The sequence below is a fragment of the Alligator mississippiensis genome, chromosome 15, assembly GCF_030867095.1.
Source record: "Alligator mississippiensis isolate rAllMis1 chromosome 15, rAllMis1, whole genome shotgun sequence".
In the NCBI taxonomy this organism is placed as follows: Eukaryota; Metazoa; Chordata; order Crocodylia; family Alligatoridae; genus Alligator; species Alligator mississippiensis.
In genome coordinates, this window is record NC_081838.1 from 14,919,470 (window position 1) to 14,937,163 (window position 17,694).

General features: G+C 43.2%; 1 long non-coding RNA gene across 1 annotated transcript; it reads right to left on the reverse strand.

Moving 5' to 3' along the window:
- Positions 1 to 536: 536 nt before the first annotated feature.
- On the reverse strand, positions 537 to 4,219 carry LOC106739526 (uncharacterized). The gene is made up of 2 exons (XR_001372799.3): positions 4,008 to 4,219; positions 537 to 1,468 (listed from the first exon to the last, which is right to left on the reverse strand). It is a non-coding gene; the product is annotated as an uncharacterized LOC106739526 (long non-coding RNA).
- Between the last annotated feature and the right edge of the window lie 13,475 nt (positions 4,220 to 17,694).

Consider the following 17,694-nt stretch of genomic DNA (forward strand, 5'->3'; position numbering starts at 1 on the left):
TTTAAACTAATGCTGGTGGATCTTCTGAAAGGAAAAACTCAAGTGCTAAAGTGCTGTATGCATGTAAGTGTTTGCATCACTGGGTTTTAGAAGGGTGTTGTGGAGGTTGAAATAACATGCTAACACATTCATGAAATATCAATTAGGGAACCTTCATTGTCAAATATCCATCAGGGAGAGTAGCATCGACACACCATTAAAGGTTACATGGAAAAGATGACTTATTAAAAGATAGAAGACTTATAAAAACCTGAATAGAGAGTAATTATCTCTGAAGCCCTTGCAAATATTATTGAAGTTTACGTATTTCATTTTTTTTTAGCCTGTTGTTGCTTTCCAGTTGGAAGAAACTTTCTGTTCAGTGGAATGAGTACCAAAACATGGAATGGGAGCAAAACTTCCCTTCCATGCATGGGCCTATTCAAATGAGATGAATCGCTGTTCAATATGTGTCTTGAGTAGTACACAAGAGTGAAAACTATCTAGTGTGGTGTGCATGCAAGCAACGGAGGAGAAAAGAAAACCAGCACACAGACTTTGGGGTAAAATATCATTTTTATTCTGAGATGAGGAGAACACAAAAGCACATGGAGTAGAAAGAATAGATTTCCAGGCATTTGGTGAGGATTGCAAATAATTCCCCTGTACAAGGTAATGCATTTCATGCAAGATGTTTGTCTTTCTTTCCCGCAGCTGAAGAGTTTGACAATTAAGTCTTGTTCTCAAACCACCCACATGATTTATTTGACCAAAGCCAGTGTCAGATAAGTCAAAGCACAGTGCAAGCAGAAGATTAAGCTGGGCAGCCATTAGATAACTGATCTAAAATAAAGGGTAATATGAGCTATAGATATCTATATTTCTATCTCTCTATATATAGGCCTGGTTTTTAGAGGTGCTGAATGCTTACACTTCTTACTGACTTTAGTTGGATTCATGGGCCTCAGCACTTCTGAGAACCAGTCCCTTAGCTCAGCCATGAATCTGGACCTTGACTTTCAGTCGCTGTATCTAAATTGTACCATGGCTACTTCTTCTGGGTTTAATATGCCCAACGCTTTCCAAAGCGGTTTGTATTGCAAGGATGCATCCAATGGGAAGAGTAAGTATGTGAATATTTAGGAACATACCGAGGCAAGGGTCTCGGAATAATTGGGGGTGCAATGGTCTCAGCGCGTGGCTCCAAACTTCCACTGACCGCTGCAGTCAAAGGTACTGAGGCTGGCATTTCAGCTGGCACAGTGTCAGCTGATGCTGTGGATGCCACTACACTTTCCTGAGGGCAAGTGGTGAGAATTGGTCCCGGGAAAGTGACAACCACTGGTGGTGGGTAAATGATCACTCTTGAGTCAGGACAGGTGATAACACATGGCTCATTGGCGGTGACAGCCTGTGGCTGTGGGCAGTTCACTTCGCATGGGTTGGAGCACCCTGTTCCACAAGACATCTCTCAGTGATGGAGGACCACCTGAAATAAATGGTAGGGTGAAAAATAAGTAAAAGACACAACTTCCAATTGAATAAGAGGTTCTACAATCAGAGAAAGGTGATGTAGATAGTGTGGGAACCTTGTCATGGAGAAAGTGTAGACAAGTGTGTCACTTTTCCTTGATTCCTGGTTGTGTGTCTTGACTTTCTCCACTTCACTTACCTCCTTCTCTCCCTAACCAAACCCCTTTCCCACCATTCTCCATCCCTTTCACTGTCTTCTTCACACAGCAAGGCAAGCAACCTCCCTGTTCCTCTGGGTGCTGCCCATGAAACAGACTTCATCATCAACAACACTTCTTACAAACACTGCTTTGATTGTGGGACCTATGTCTCTCCTCTTCTCCCAGCCTCTGGCTGAGGCATGAAAATCAAGGGGCAAAATTGCAATACATAGCAGAGCTCTTTGAAAATCTGGAAGCAGTTCCCCTGGTCAAGGTCACACATGCAACATATGCAAGAGTAAAGAAATGGCATTTCCCTATCCAGGGTTAACTCCAGCTGGACTTTCCTAGGGTGAAGACAGCTCTCCATTAACCAAACTCTACAGTGTTGTTCATGTTTCACATGGGAATATGCCTGAAATTCTTCTGCTAAAACACACAAAGATAAAAACAGCTAGAGATGAACAGCGGGTTAATTGTAATAAGTAAATGCACACAATCAAAGATTGCTATCATGAAGACTTGGTGTTTTTAATCCAGTTTAGAAACTGTTCTAGGGTGTGGCCTAAAGTAATAAACCTTTTTTCTCTCCTTCAGATAAAATCTTGACTTGTCAGCCAATTCTGCTCAGCCTGTGTGACACACTGTTTACTGACTCTGTGTATCAGCAGCACTTGCTCAAGGTGAATAAGTAGAAAATATTCTTTTACTCTCTTTTCAGCCTTATATTCCTGCCATTGCCATCAGACCATGAGAAGAATGAAAAATATGGGTGAAAGCAAGTTAAAAATGATAACTATAATAATTACACCCACAATATAAACTATTTCTATAAAGGGCAGGCAGAATGTTCAACTTAGCTTAGAAGCTCATAGCTCAACACTTTAATTAATTACGATTTTATCTCAGCATGGAGATCAGAGTGCAGCCCTTCCATTTTTGAAGCTTGAGAGTCAACAACAATTGCTGACATAAAAACAAGAGAGGAGGATCTGGAGCTAGTGACACACACAGAAGCCTAGGATTGCTAGACCAGAGTCCATCAAATCTATGGGTGTGGGTGCACAACTTAAGTTATATCCCTGATTTCTCTTTGGAGTATGAAGCAGACACATGAGTAGTTCTCCTGGGGTAGCTGCCCACCGAAGGCTTTATTACTAGGTAGCAAGGGAGCCAGGAATAGCCACATGGTAGGTGCATCTACATGAGATGCTTACTGCTTATTAGCCTAATAACACTGTGTAGCAGTGTGGTGGTTAAAAAACATGCTAATAGCCTACTGAAAAGTGTTATTAAACCAGTGCACAGTAAGCATCACAAAATAACCAGACACTGTGCATTTAGATAGCATTTTTTAAGCAAGTACTAAACTAAATGCACAGTATCTAAGGCACATTAATGAACATGTAGACATGAACACTATTGAACAAATGCCAACTCCAGATGAGGGCTAACAGTAAGACACAAGTACTGTAGTCAATTCCCCCAAGATATATATGTATATATATATATTTTGTATTTATTTCAAGAGCTGCCTTTACCCCATGAAACAGCAGCTCACTGCATAGTCAGCCAGGTTGTGCATTGTGAGTCTGTACTAATTTTTCTACACAGTAAAAGTCTATGTACCCTGTTTATTGCATTTAAAATGCTGTTGAGTATCAGCTGCTTAGGAGTGAAGTATAAAGTGCCTGAAATCCTCCTCTCTGGAAAGAAAAATGGCCAAAACTGAGTGCTTTTGAATATCTTTAGCTGAGAAGATAGTTTTGACCTGAAGAAACAGAATTCCTATAAATATCTGCCAAATGTTGTTTAATCTATATAAATAAAATCAAGAACAGCAGTAAATTTACATTTCAGTTGCTTTACATTATATATATATAGGCAATGCTGCTTATCTATCATTATAGACAAACCAACTTGAAAACACCAATGCCATTTTGCTTTAAATGTGTTAAATGAAAGCTTGTCTTCATCATTAAAGGGAATCATAAAGCTGAATGCTCCAGTGGTTTATGCTTATGTCCAAAAGCAATGTTTACAGCTAGTATCAAAGCACTGGTGAGTTTTTCCAGAGTTGTCTAAAGGATTTAAATTCTCAGTCCCCAAATAACTGAATTCTCAGCCCCTAAATTAACACAATTGAGAAATCCCAAATTTCTGCACAGCTTTGAAACAAACCTGCTTTCCATGTTTAAAGCCTGTGATGGAGAACAACGACTAAAACACATTCACAGAAGGAAACTTTAGGATTGCTGAGAGCCACAAGAAGCAGCAGGATCCAACCCCAGCCTAATAAAATCCACTCAAATAATACTGTAGAGTTATAAAAAGTTTAAGTCAATTCAGACTTACTTAGTTCACCAGGGAGAAAGAATTGATAGAAGTGGTTAGACGAACCCTGAGTGGCAAACATTTTTATATGCCTCTTTCGACTGCCTGAGGGATCTGGGACACCCTTTGTGCAAGAGATCCTAATTGGCTTATGAACTCCCCCAATGGCTGCACTTGTTCTGCTTGCTGATTATGCCTGTTACCCAATTCCCAGCCTTCTAGTTCCTTTCATCTTAAATCCTCCTGGTTTCACTCTACTAGGAAACTATTTTAACTCTGCTTGCTTAGCTCTTTAAAAACAACATCGCCACACAAAGGCGGTCCAGAGAGATACTGTGGCTCAATGAACCAGGGTTTTGTTTCAGCAGCGTAAATCCAGGCTAGCATCTTGCTTAGAGCATCACAGAGTTTTACCCTTGCAGCTTCTACAAGTGTGCCACTTGCTGGTGGTCTGAACCAGCCCCCATTTTAGTCCATGGGCATCTTTCCAAGGAATTCAGTTGAGCAATACCATTCTGTTGACTAATAGCAGCAAAGGAAGTTTAGGTTGGATATTGGGAAAAAAAACAAACAAAACTTTCTCACTAGGAGGGTGGTGAAGCACTGGGACAGGTCCCCAGAGAGGTGGTGGAGTTGTCATCCTTGGAAGTCTTTAAGACCACACTAGACAAAGCCTTAGCTGGGATGATGTAGTTGGGGCTGGTCCTGCCTTGAGCAGGGGGTTGGACTAGATGTGACCTCCTGAGGTCCCTTCCAGCCCTCACCGTCTGCAATTACATGATTTTATGACTATAGAATGGAGTCATAAGAAAGGGTCCTATGATCTCAACCTTTGAGTTAAATTCCTGGATCGGGGAGTACAAGACACAGGTACCTCTTAAGTACCAATTAAACCTTCAATATAGTGGCTTGTGGACTCAAATGTTCTTGGCCTGTTGCTCAGGAGGTCAATCATAAATGTCATCCTTTAGCAATTTGAAACTCTCTTGTGAAGGGACCTGCAGTCATGTTTCTAGTGTCTTGGGATCAGGGATATGAGAGACCAGGGTAAGATAACATCACGTTTCACATAGCAGGGTGTGTGGGTGTACCAGTTATTACTTCAATAACAGCTGTAGCAGCTATTACCTTAACTTTTCATTACCTGACTCTAAGGAGTCAGCATAACTGTCATGTTTGCAAGACAAACTGCAGTATTCAAATGTAAACTGCTCTAGATGTACAGAGATCAGTATTCACATATCATTAAAAGCTATTTTAAATGTAAACATGAATAATGTATTAAATCATTACAAGAAAGTGATTTTTTTTTTTCTGGGCCATGAGCAAATACTACCTGGAGCAGGAAATATGTTTGCATGGAAAACCATTTACACACTTCATTTCATTTTGGTTTCTTGCTAGCTAGAAAATCATGTCACTAGATATCTCCAGGAAGAGGAATTGCTCTTCTATTGTGTTAATGCTAAAAGCTGTGTTACATGTGTGAAATTCCACCCCTGTGAATGGGTTTCAGGGCAGCATATTGAGTTCTGACTTGGGTTGAACATTTGGCTCCATTTGACCTAGTCAAGGTCACACAGGCAATCTCTGGTGAAGCCAGAAAATGGACCTAGCTCTCCTTAGCTAAACCAAGTTCCCTCACCACAAAATAAGTCATTTTCTCCTAAGCCCATGTGGCTGAGTTAGTTCAAGCTATCCTGTATTATCCACTGCCATCTGTTTTTTAACTGTGTCCTTCCGGTCCCTCAAATGGTTTAAGTAATAGCAGTAGGACAATGAAGGACAAAGACTGGGCTAAAAACACTGATTGCGAAAAGTAAACACAACCGTACAGCTTATTAATATCATGCATACCTTGTAATTTAAAACCATCTCAGAAAATTATAGGTTTGTGTTAGACATGGATGATCTTTATCAGATCTATTAGCATTTCACTTTTATGGTCAAACCAGTTCTTCCAAACACAGAAAGCAGCTGTTTAGTTTCTAAAGCCAGTGAGTCAACGATACTCAGTAATGAATACACAACCAAAATAAAGTACTCAAGAATACATCCTCCACTGATGTGTATCTCTCAACTTCAAAGGAATTGCACTGACATACCAACTGTGGATATATTACATGAGCAACAAAGCTAAACTTAGTGGTTTTGCATGGTAGTTGGCCTCTGCGGCATCTCCCTTTTACCAATATGATGGTTTTCTCCTGGGGAAATGGACCAGGCAAACCCCAGGAAGGATCTGTTTAGAGACAGAGATACAGGCTGATTGGCCATGTTGCAGGTAAGCAGGGGAGGATTGCCTGTACTATCAATTCCCAGAGAAAATTAGACTAACCCAGGATCTTGCCATGTTTTGGGGCAGATGCAAGATATTCCTTATTAAGGAAGTCGTTGCATCATCACTGGGTTGTTTTCTCCTCTTTTAGGCTCAGCCTAAGCAAAACTTCCTATTGCTTGGGAAGGAAGAAGTCAAGAAAAAGACTTTATGATTCCCATTGGGGACCCTGGTATAGAAAATTAAAAGCAAAGACATTCATAGGTTGGCCATTCTCAACTATTTCAGAAGAACCTGCCAAGAAACAAGTAGTAGTGAAGGAGTGAAGGAAATACAAAACTAAATTAAATAAATGGTTCTTAGCAATAGCTAAATACTGTGATCTCCCTTTTAACGTAGGGGGAAGATGAAGAGGAGAGAGGTTATCCTGGCCTTCAGTTCTCTAGGCTTTATGATTTAATTAGATCATCTGCCCTACATTGCTTTTCTTCATTCATCAAAGTGAAACCCAGGGGGAGGTGTAAGAAGGACACTTGCAAATAAACAAGCTTGTAGACAATCCATGCCATCAAAGAAATCCTCTGAGAACACAGAAGAGGAGGTGGTGGGGAAAATTACTAATAGAAATTGAGCACTATAGGAAAATATGATCCAGAATATATGCCTAGGTCTCCAGCAGGGATGAATCAGCCCATGGAGCCATGCATGACGTGACCCATTCCATTTCCCAAGGTTATTTTAAATAAATAAGCAGAAAGGAAAGTTACTTTGTAATGAACGTTGAATAACCCACATTCTGAGGCAATCACTTGATGAGAGGAATGGTATGCACACCCTTGATATGTCAACTGTGCCATGATGCTATTACCCAATGCTTGGCGTCTAAAACTGGGCCCCTATTATTATTATACTGTTACAGTGATTTGAATATAGAACAAATGAAGGTGTGTCTGTGAAATGCTGTGAATCCTCCCAACATCCCCATGGACTTTAATTTTCCCCTCAAGGACACCTCAGAATCTAGGGATAATTTGTAGCATACAAGCCATGAGTTAATAAAACGTAAGGTCTGATCAGAAAAAAGAATGCAAGGAGACAGTGTTGCATCAGTCCATCAAAATAGGTCTGTTTTGCAGAGATGGTTTGACTTTTCCAGAGAATGCTGGCAGGATGACAGCATGGCCCTGCCTACCAGCTGATTTCAGTTGGGAAACTGCCCAGTTTCCTACCAGGCAGGATGCCCAGTGCCTTGGCTGCTAGCTGCTGGTGCTTGCAAGCTCCTGACCTTTCAGTCACCCACCTGGCAAGCTACAGAGGAGCTAGGGCTTGTCCAGGCTGCTCAGAGTCCCAAAGGTGGCTGCAGGGTGGCAAGTGGGGCAGACGGTCCCCAGGTCACAGATCTCAAGCCTCTCCTGAGTTGTCAGCAACTGTGGCCAACTAGGTCCTTCAGTGTAGTGGCACCAAAGCTGTGCTCCTGCCTGAACATCCAAACCCCAGAGTCTAATGGATGGAAAACCATTCTGCTCCTAACAATAGGATCTTTAATCAATCCTTGTATCTGGGCTTCTGGCTCAGGTCTCTTTACTTCTGGCAGCCCCTTACAATTACTGCCTGGGTTTGAAAGTCTGTCAGTTCTGGCCCTGCAGAAGATTAGCTGTTCCAGCTTTGGCCTGGCCTCCTCTTTCTCCTCAGGGTCTAGTATCTGGAGGAACTACTCCCCACTGCTCCCGCTGTCTGGTTAACCTTCCAGCATGGAGGATCTTGTAAGCACCCCTGTGTAAGGCACAGGAAATCAACTTAAACAGTCATTCCAAGGGAAATATATGCCTGAACAAGGGTGTTCATGCCCAAAATCTTGCAAAAAACAATTTTCCAGTGATTTAGTTGGTCTAATAAAAGATATCACATCTAGCCAAAGAACCTTGTCTGCCTATGTCCTTAGACCAACATGGCTACAACCAACAACCCTTAGGGAAATATAAGACACTTTATACCCTACTGTCTTTCTCCCAGGTCCAGTCTAGCTCTGGATCATCCCATGTTTGGCTTTTCTTTCAAGACCTACCATGAGACATCGCCTCCTTTCCCACCAGTTCACCTCCCAGTTTGCTTCTGCAAACACTACTCCTTTCCTTCCAGCTGAGTGTGAAAGGGGAGGTGGGAGCCCCCACAGTGTGGTATGAACCCTTGACCAATGTGACCCAAAACTTACCTTAGGAACTGAGATGAGCAGCAGCTGGGAGGAGACGCAAGTGCAGGTTGGGCATGTGGCCCCTGAGCAGCATGGGCTGCTCAAAAGGTGGCTGGGGAATTAAATGAGCCAGTGCTGGGAAGCCGGGAGGAGAATGCCAGCTGTGAAGCCGGTGGGCTCCAACTCCAGCTGCTGTGGCAAGGAGCCAGGCACCTGCCGGAGGACCCCAACCAGGGAGGAAGAAGGCAGTCTCAGGGGCCAACAGAGGCAAGAGAGCCCCACAGAGGGGCAACAACTACGTGGGATGCTGCCAGGGAGCAGCAAGGCTCCAATCAGGGGCTTGGGCACTGTGGCTGGGGATGCCTCCTCCAGCTTGCAGGCATCCTCAGAGAGCCCCGCAGCAGGCAAAGCATGGGGGATCACAAGCCCCCAGAAGAAGGAAGTAGGTGATGCTGGATGGAAGGACCAGGTCGACTGGACCGCAGGTCAGCCGGGCCCCAAGGAGGTGACACCAGGGGAGCTGGTAGAGGCTGGGCACAGGACGATTGCCTGTACCCATGCCTACTAGGAGAAAAGGGGTTGAATGAGTATCCCCAGAGGATCGAGGGCCCTGAGAGAGGGAATCTTGGGAGCCTCACCAGCACGAGCCGGACATTCAGTTTAAGTTACAATTGGCCCTGGGCAGGGCAAGTTTAGATCTCCAGAAGAGGGGAAGCTGACCCAGAGACGAGGGCTGAAGCCCTAAAGATAGATGGCCAGGAAGGCCTTTCCTTTCCAAGGCAGGCAGCTTGGGAGACCTCTGGGGAGCAGCATCTACCCAGGCTGAGGACATGGTGAGGGTGGGGAAAGGGGAGATTTGGACCCCCACGAAGATACCGCAGGGACGAGACCCCCCTTGGGCCACCAGCAGGAAACTGCCTCCCCAACAACATCAAAGATGTGGCAGGCAAGAAAGGGCAGTGCCCAAGCCATCTATATGGCAATGAGACTGGGTCTCACCCTGACATCACTGGGAGGCAAGGTACCCACAAAGAGGGTGCCAAGACCCTACAACACCTACCAGTGACACTAAGTCTCCTAACTAATCCAAGCCACCTGATCCTGATCAGCTGGGCTACTAAATACTTTATGCATCACAAGGCAGGCTTAGCCTGACTCTACTTAGAAGACAGAGGTAGCTAGACATGTTGGTCTGAAGTCAGCCAGAAGGCAGGGTGTAATGATTTAGGCCCTGCAGTGAATAATGACAACAATGAACAAGGAAGAGAGCAGATACTTAATAATATCACAGCATGGGGTTCCTCCAGCACAGAACATGTGATTGCCTCTATCTTCATTCTCCTTACTCTCCAAGGATTATGTTCAAATTCCTTATGTGATAACACATTCCCTTGCAAGGGAATGTCTCCAAAGTCTAACCCTCATCACTACATCTCCCCGCCCTCCCCCCTTTTAAATAAAAATAACCATCACAACATAACAACAAAAACTCCACAAGAACAACACAACAACAATGCAAGACAAAACCACCACCACAGCAAACAATCCATAACCTACAGAGGAGAGGTTACTAGTACTTCACTCTGGAGTCAGTCTTTACCACTCACTTTCCTATTCTTCAGGTCCCTTTAACTTATTCACAGATCTCTATGATCCTTTCTGGTCATTTCACCTGTTTCCTGGATCTCCAGAGTATCGGCCCCTCATTGGGGTTTTGAGGGTCTCTGTTGGATCATTATTATCTTCACCTTCTGAGGAGGAGGAGGAGGAGGAACTAGGAACCATTAACTGAGGCTGATCCAAGTCCGTATCTCTTGTCGATGTCCAAGAGCTAAGTGAAAGCACAAGTAGGTCTCATCAAGTACATGGAAGCATGCCCCCTTGATCTGTCTGAACTAGATAGGACCATGGGTGGACTAGCTGGTTCACCATACCCTGCTGGTCCCATGTTCTTGGCAAGTAATTCGTCAGACAAACTCTATCACCTGGCTTTAGTAGTGAAAGCTCATGAGTTCTTGTATCAAAGTAGAATTTCTGTTTCTTCTTCCGATCTCCTTTCATGCTACTGTGTTAGGACTTTCCAATAGGGTATTAATAATGGGTCAATTCGACCGTATCACCAGCACACTAACAACTGTGCTGGAGACCAGCCATTGTCCAGAGGCGTGCTACGATAAGCCAGTAGTGCTTTATATAAATCCCATCCACTGTCCAATGCTTTTTTCGTTAGGTTTTTCACCGTCTGAAGGCATCACTCTGCAGGCCATTCAATTGGGAATAATTGGGACTCGACATGGTGTGATGAAAATCCTAGTATATGGAAAATTGCCTAATCTCTGCACTGGAGAACGGTGGCCCGTTATTACTGAATACTTCATTTGGAATCCCATGCCTTGCAAATATGGCCTTTAAGCAAGCTATCACTGAGCAACTGCTGATACATTGCAGTGTACAGATTTCCGGATACAAACAATAATAATTAATAACTATTAAATATACCCTGGAGTCCCATGTAAAGAGATCAGTGCCCACCTTCTCATAGGCCCTGTATGAGACAGAGTGAGGCTTTAGTGGTTCTGCCTACTGGAAGAGTCTGAATTTCAAGCAGGTGGAACAGTTTTCAACTGTATTAGCAATGTCCTGCTTGATCCTTGGCCAATATATCACCTCTGTTGCTCTCTTCTTGCATTTCTCAATACCTAAGTGCCCCTCATGGATCTTCTGTAGCTTTCCTCTTTGGAGGCTCCATGGTATTACAACTTTACTGCCTTTGAAAATAACTCCTTCAATGACTGAAAGTTCATGTTGACAATTCCAGTAGTCCTGCACATACAAGTCACAAGTCACTGGCCAACCCAAAATTATCATTTATTTCAGGATCCCTAATGATTGGTCCTTCTCAGTTTCTTCTTTTATTTGTTGTAGCTTCCCATCCGCAATCAGAAGTAAACTAACAATCAAGTCAACATAGGCTTGCATCTCTGTATTGGAGGGCTTTTCTGCTTGTCCAGTAGAGGCCATTGCCCTGGACAGCACATGTGATGCTAACAGAAAATTGCCAGGTGTGTAGTTCACAATTAAGTCATAGTTCTGCAGCTTAATCATCATTCTTTGAATCCTTAAGGTGTAGTCATTCAGAGGCTTGCAAAACAGTGCTACCAAGGGCTTGTGGTCTGTTTCTACATTCACTTTCTGGCCCTAAATAGATTGACTGAATCTCTGGCATGCAAACAAAATTCCTAACAACTCTTTCTCAATCTGTGCGTATCTGTTTTCTGCTTCAATTAGTGATTTAGACGCATACGCAACAGGCTTGCCATTGGTTGTCAACATTTTGTAGTAGCACAGCACCTAATCCCAACTGCAAAGCACCTGCTGATATCTGTATTGATTTCCCAGAGATATAGAATTTTAATACAGGTGTTTGTATTCAGTGTTGCTTTAATGCCTTCCATGCTTCCTCCTGTTCTGGATTCCAGCACCATTCATTTTTACTCTCAAGAAATATCCCTAGAGGTACTCCTGTTCTAGACAGGCTTGGTATGAACCTTCCTAGATAATTTACCAATCCCAAAAAGCATTGAAAATCTTTTTTTGACTGGGGGCATGACATCATTTCAATAGCCTGATTTTTTTTTTTCTAGTCCAGTTTTATCCCTTCTCTAGAAATAATGTCTCAGAAATATCAATTCTGTAGCTCCAAAAAACACATTTCTGTCTTTTGAGTTTGAAATTTGCAGCCCTAGTTGCTTCCAACACCTCTCAGAGTCTACAATCATGCTCTTCCTTGTCAGACCCCAAATGGTGATATCATCCATAGAGGTGTCTACACCCGGAATATGCTCATAAAGCATATGTATAGTTTTGTGATACACCTCCGGAGCTGAAGCTATACCAAAAGGTAAATGCAGAAATTGATACCTTTCACATGGAGTATTGAATATGCATAATTTAAAACTTTCCTCTATTAGCTTCAGCTTCCAGACTCCCAAAGAAGCATCTAATTTACTAAAGAGTTGTGCATTGGCGAGCTGAGCCATAATCTCCTTTCTGGTGGGCAACTTATAATGATCTCTTTTTATGGCTTATTGAGATCCCTGGGATCCAAACATATCCACAGCTGTCCATTATTCTTCTCCACAATAACTAGGGAGTTCACCCACTCTGTTGGTTCCTCAGTTTTCTGTATTATCTGGGCTTCCTCCATCTTTTTTAGCTCTGCCTGTAGTTTATCACAGAGGGCAAAAGGGACCTTTCTGTATGGGTGTATAACTGGGGGGACCTGTTTATTTATCTGAATTGTACGTTCCCCTGGTAAGCAACCAAGGCCTTGAAACAAATCTTGATATTCCACGATAAGGTCCTCATAACCTGAGCCAGAGTGTTGTAATGCAAGCACCTGTTTAGCCAAATTGAGCTTTTCACAAGCTGCTAGGCCCAAAATAGGTGTTACCTCCTTAGGTACTACAATGAATGCAAAATTGTACACCACATGTTTGATGCAGGCCAGGCACTTTCACTTTACCAGTATCTTTGCTCCTGAATAGGCAGTAATGGTTACTTTTGTAGGCCTCAGTTTTGGTTTACTTTTCTGCCTTTTATAATCTTGCTTCAGTGAAATGTTCACCTAAGCCCCTGTATCCAGTTTAAATGGTATCATTATCCCATGCACTTCCAGTGGCAGGCTCCAGTCCTTCTCAGTAGCTCTGCTTGATTCTGCTGTATATATACAATACTCCTGTATCTATATAATACTCTCCCTCTGGAGTATCTTCAACCATGTACACCTGGGCTTTATGGGCTTGCACTTTGCAACATTTGGCAAAATGACTATTCTTAGCACAATTAAAGCAGAGCTTTCCTAATGCAGCACACCGTTTGGAGCCATGCTGCTTTCCACACCGGCTGCATGCTTGCCTGTACTCCATCTGCCCCTTAGCCATAGTTGTAGTGGCTGGGGTGACCTCCATTTGAATTGGCCTTTTCTGACTGTCTTTACTACTTACTGCATGGACAACACCCTCAGCTGCATTCAGCTCTTTGGCCTGAGCCTTCACGGTTTCAGCTGCTTTACAAATTTGTATAGTTTTTTCTAGGAATAGGTCTCCCTCCTGTAGCAGCCGCTCTCTTAATCCATTGTTGATAATGCCACAAATGATTCTATCCCTGATCAGAGAATCTGTTTCATCCCCAAAAACACAGGTCTTGCTGAGCCTTTTTAACTCTGTGGTATAATGCTTTATGCTTTCATCTGTTTTTTGCATGTACATAAAAAAAAAAAATGTCTTTCAAAAGTCTCATTCTGTTTTGGCACACAATATTCTTTTAATTTATTTAATATCTCATTTAACTTCATTTTTTGGCCTGGAACAAATGTAAACTTGTTGCACACCTCAAGTGTTTCTTCCCCTACCACGTGCAAGAAAATGGATGATTTAGCTTTATCAGCTTTTTCTTCTGCTCCTATAGCTGCTAAATACAACTCAAACCTTTGTCTAAATTTTCTCCAATTCTCAGCGATATTGCCTGACAACTGAAGGCAAGAAAGGGCTAGTAATGCATCCATGTTTAACTGTGTGTCTATGAGCTGGTTACATTTCTGCCTTGCAGAGGCCTTTGTTCCTTTCTGAGTGTAGCTTCCAGGCCCTGAATTACCAGGTTTCTGCTAGGGATAACACTGCAGATCGATCCAATCTTCCTCATTCACCACTGCTGACACCATATAATGATTTAGGTCCCACAGTGACTAACAACAACTATGAACGAGGAAGAGAACAGACCTTTAATGATAGGGCTGCCTCCATCTTCATTTCTCCTTACTATCCAGGGATCAGGTTAAAATCCCTCATGTGATAAGACATTCCCTTGTAAGGGACTGTCTCCAAAGCCCCACCGTTATCCCTACACAGGGTAGATATGCACTTTTACAGACTAACCAAATAAGAGCTATATGGAGAACACAAGCTTTCATGAACTTGAGTTCACTTCAACAGATGCCAAGTCTACTAAGTTTATTTAAAAGCCTGCTGGCTTGGGGTAGACCAACTTCTGTCTCACCACTGTTTTAGGCTTTCATTAGTCCCACCCTTTCACCTCCTGATCTCACACTCTTTGTCTCTTCTGCCTGCTTCCCAGGGATCCCTAACCCAGTAACCCTTCTTTCTTATACCTTCAGATACTAATAACAATGCTGACAAGCCTATAGAAACAACATTATTTTATCTTTTTTCTGCAACCTTTAATCCTCACAACATGCATGAGCAGCATATAGCTATTATCTCTTTTTACTAAAAGAAATAAGAACAGAATCGGTGCCAGAATGGGTCAGGCCAATGGCCCATCTTGTCCAGTGGTCTGTCTCCAACAGGGGAAGAAATGGATGCTATAGAGGAAGAGAATTGAACTGGATAGTTCTAGAGTGATCTGTCCCCTATTTAATATTCTCCCTGGCATCTACAATTATTGGTTTAGAGATGTCAGAGGAAACATCTTCAAACTTTCTATGCAATAGTCATTAATAGATCTATTGGCCATGAATGTATCCAGTCCCTTTTTTGAACCTGACTGTGCTTCCCAGCTTCTGTCACCTCCTCTGGCAATGAATTCCACAAGTTTACTATGTGTTGCATAAAAGGGACGTCCTCTTGCTAGTTTTAAACCTGCCACCTACTGAGTTCAGTGGGTGCCATCTAGTTCTAGTGCTCTGAGACTTGGTGAGCAATAGTTCCCTGTTCACTTGGTCCACACCCTTCCTGATTTTATAGACCTCTATCATATTCCCCCTTGGCCTTCTCCTTTCCATATGAAGAGTCCTAGCCATTTTTGTTCTTCCTGGTATGGCAACTGCTCCATGCCACTGACCATCATTTTCATTGCCCTTAGTTGACTTAATTTGAAGCACTGAGGCTAAGTGAAATGTGAAGGTCACCTGAGGTGACTTAATAGCCACCTACTAGTATGTTAAGGGCAAACACCAAGATCTAGGAGAGCAACTCTTCAGAAAGGTACCCCTCAGGAGGACGAGGTCCAATGGGCACAAGCTAGTTGACGAAAATTTAGGCTAGACATAAGGAAAAACTTATTTTCCATAAGAGTAACTAGAATCTGGAGCACACTCATAGCAGAGATGGTGTAGTAACCATCCCTGGAAGTGTTCAAGAGGAGGCTGGACAAGCACCTTGTGGAGTTTGTTTGAACCCAATTACCTCCTGCCCATGGCAGGGGACCGAACTCAGTGATCTTACAGGTCCCTTCCAGTCTTTCTATTCTATAATTCTATTATTGATAAGTACATGAAATGGCCTTGACTGGAACTCAGTTATATCTAAGCCATAATTCCTAATATTTTTTTAATGCTGAAAATAATATAAAAGGGCATTATTACACCAACAAGTACATGATAACAACATGAGAATCGTTGACCTGAATAGTACTCAGGCTAACTAAACCAAACAGAAAAAGGGTGGGGAAATGGATTAGTATCCTCAATGGCAGACCAGGAGCTGTTTTACAAAAGTAGAGAGTAGGCGGTCAATGCAGTTCCACGTGCTAAATTCTGAGCAGTGGGGGAAATCTGTTCTCAACTGACCTGCCCATGGTCATCCAAGAAATCTGGGGAACAGCCAGAATCTGAAGGCAGATTTCCTATGTCCTAATCCTGAGTCTACCATAGAACTGTCTCCTGTGTCCTCTTCAGCTCTGGGTCTTGCAGGTCTCTACAACTGGATGTGTGAGCCCCACACAGTCATAAAGGTAGAAGAAAAGAAAAGAGTTAAAAACAATGACTGTTAAAATCAGTACCTGTTAAAATAGATAAGTGATTTGGAAGAAGGGCACTCTGTGCCCCAAATCTTGACTAGCATCTCTCCCTATACTGCTGGCCCAATAAAAAAAGATGTCACCAAAAATACCTTGCTTCTCTGTTACATATGCAGTGTCTTCAGTGTGCAGTATATGAAAGATTTTTTATATAAAAATTGTAAGTAGCTGTAGGGCTGTGCGAAATTCCCTGCCAGTTTTGTTTCGATGCCATTTCAACTCGTTTCAAGGTCAAAACAGCAAAATTGAAACAGAACAGCTATAGTCAAAACAACCTCAAAACAAAACGAGGCAAGTCGAGATGTTTCGCTGTTTGCATGCTGTTTGGACGTTTCGTCCATAGCCTATAATAGGGAAGGTCAAAACAGCCTATAGCATTGTCATTTCTGGCCTGATTTGGATGAAACTTGCAGGAATGGTAGCCGCTTTTGAGGGAATGAAGCCTGCAAAGTTTCAAGGAGATAAGCACAGCAATTTGGGGAAAATTGTATATCAAGCTGCGGACAAGCAAAACTTGTGACATGGGTGACACTGTGTGTGCTAAGGTGCAGTGGGGTGAAAGCTGCAGGGATGGTAGCTCCTGCTGAGGCCATGAAGTCTGGCAGTTATCAAGGAGATCAGTGCAGGGCTTCTGGGTTCTGGGTCCCTGCACCTCTAGCTGCTGGCAGGCAAAACCTGTGTCATAGGTGCTTGTGTAACTATGTCTGTCTTGGGGCATTGGGGGAGGTGGGGAGAAGAAACTACTGCAGGCCAGGCTGCTATGCCAGCTGTCAAGGAGATGGATGCAGGGGGGGTCTGGGGCCTGGAAGAACTGTTTTAAAGCCATATCTCCTAAGACTTAGGCTCCAGCCACTCATAGATTTATAGATTGTAGGGCTGGAAGGGACCTTGGAAGATCATCAGGTCCATCCCCCTGCACCAAGCAGGAAAGACAACTGGGGGTCAGGTGACCTCAGCAAGGTGACTGTCTAGTCTCCTCTTGAAGATTTCCAAGGTAGATGATTGCACCACCTCTGCAGAGAGCCTATTCCACAGTCTGGACACCCTAGTTGTGAAATACTTTTTCCTAATGTTGAGCCTGAAATGAGCCTGAAATGATCTTCCAGGAGTTTGTGACCATTACTCCTAGTTTTCCCCAAGGGTGCCCCGGTGAACAGTTGTTCACCGAGCCCTAGATGTGTACTTCTGATGTAGCGGTAAGCTGCAACCAAGTCCCCTCTCAGCCTTCTCTTTTTCAGGCTGGAGTCCTAGGTCCGTCAGCCTTTCCACATATGGCTTGCCATGCAAGTCTCTGATCATATGGGTAGCCTTTCTCTGGACCCTCTCAAGCATTACCATGTCCTTGTTAAGGTAGGGAGCCCAGAACTGTATATAGTACTCCAGCTGAGGTCTCACCAATGCTGAGTAGAGCTGAGTATAGC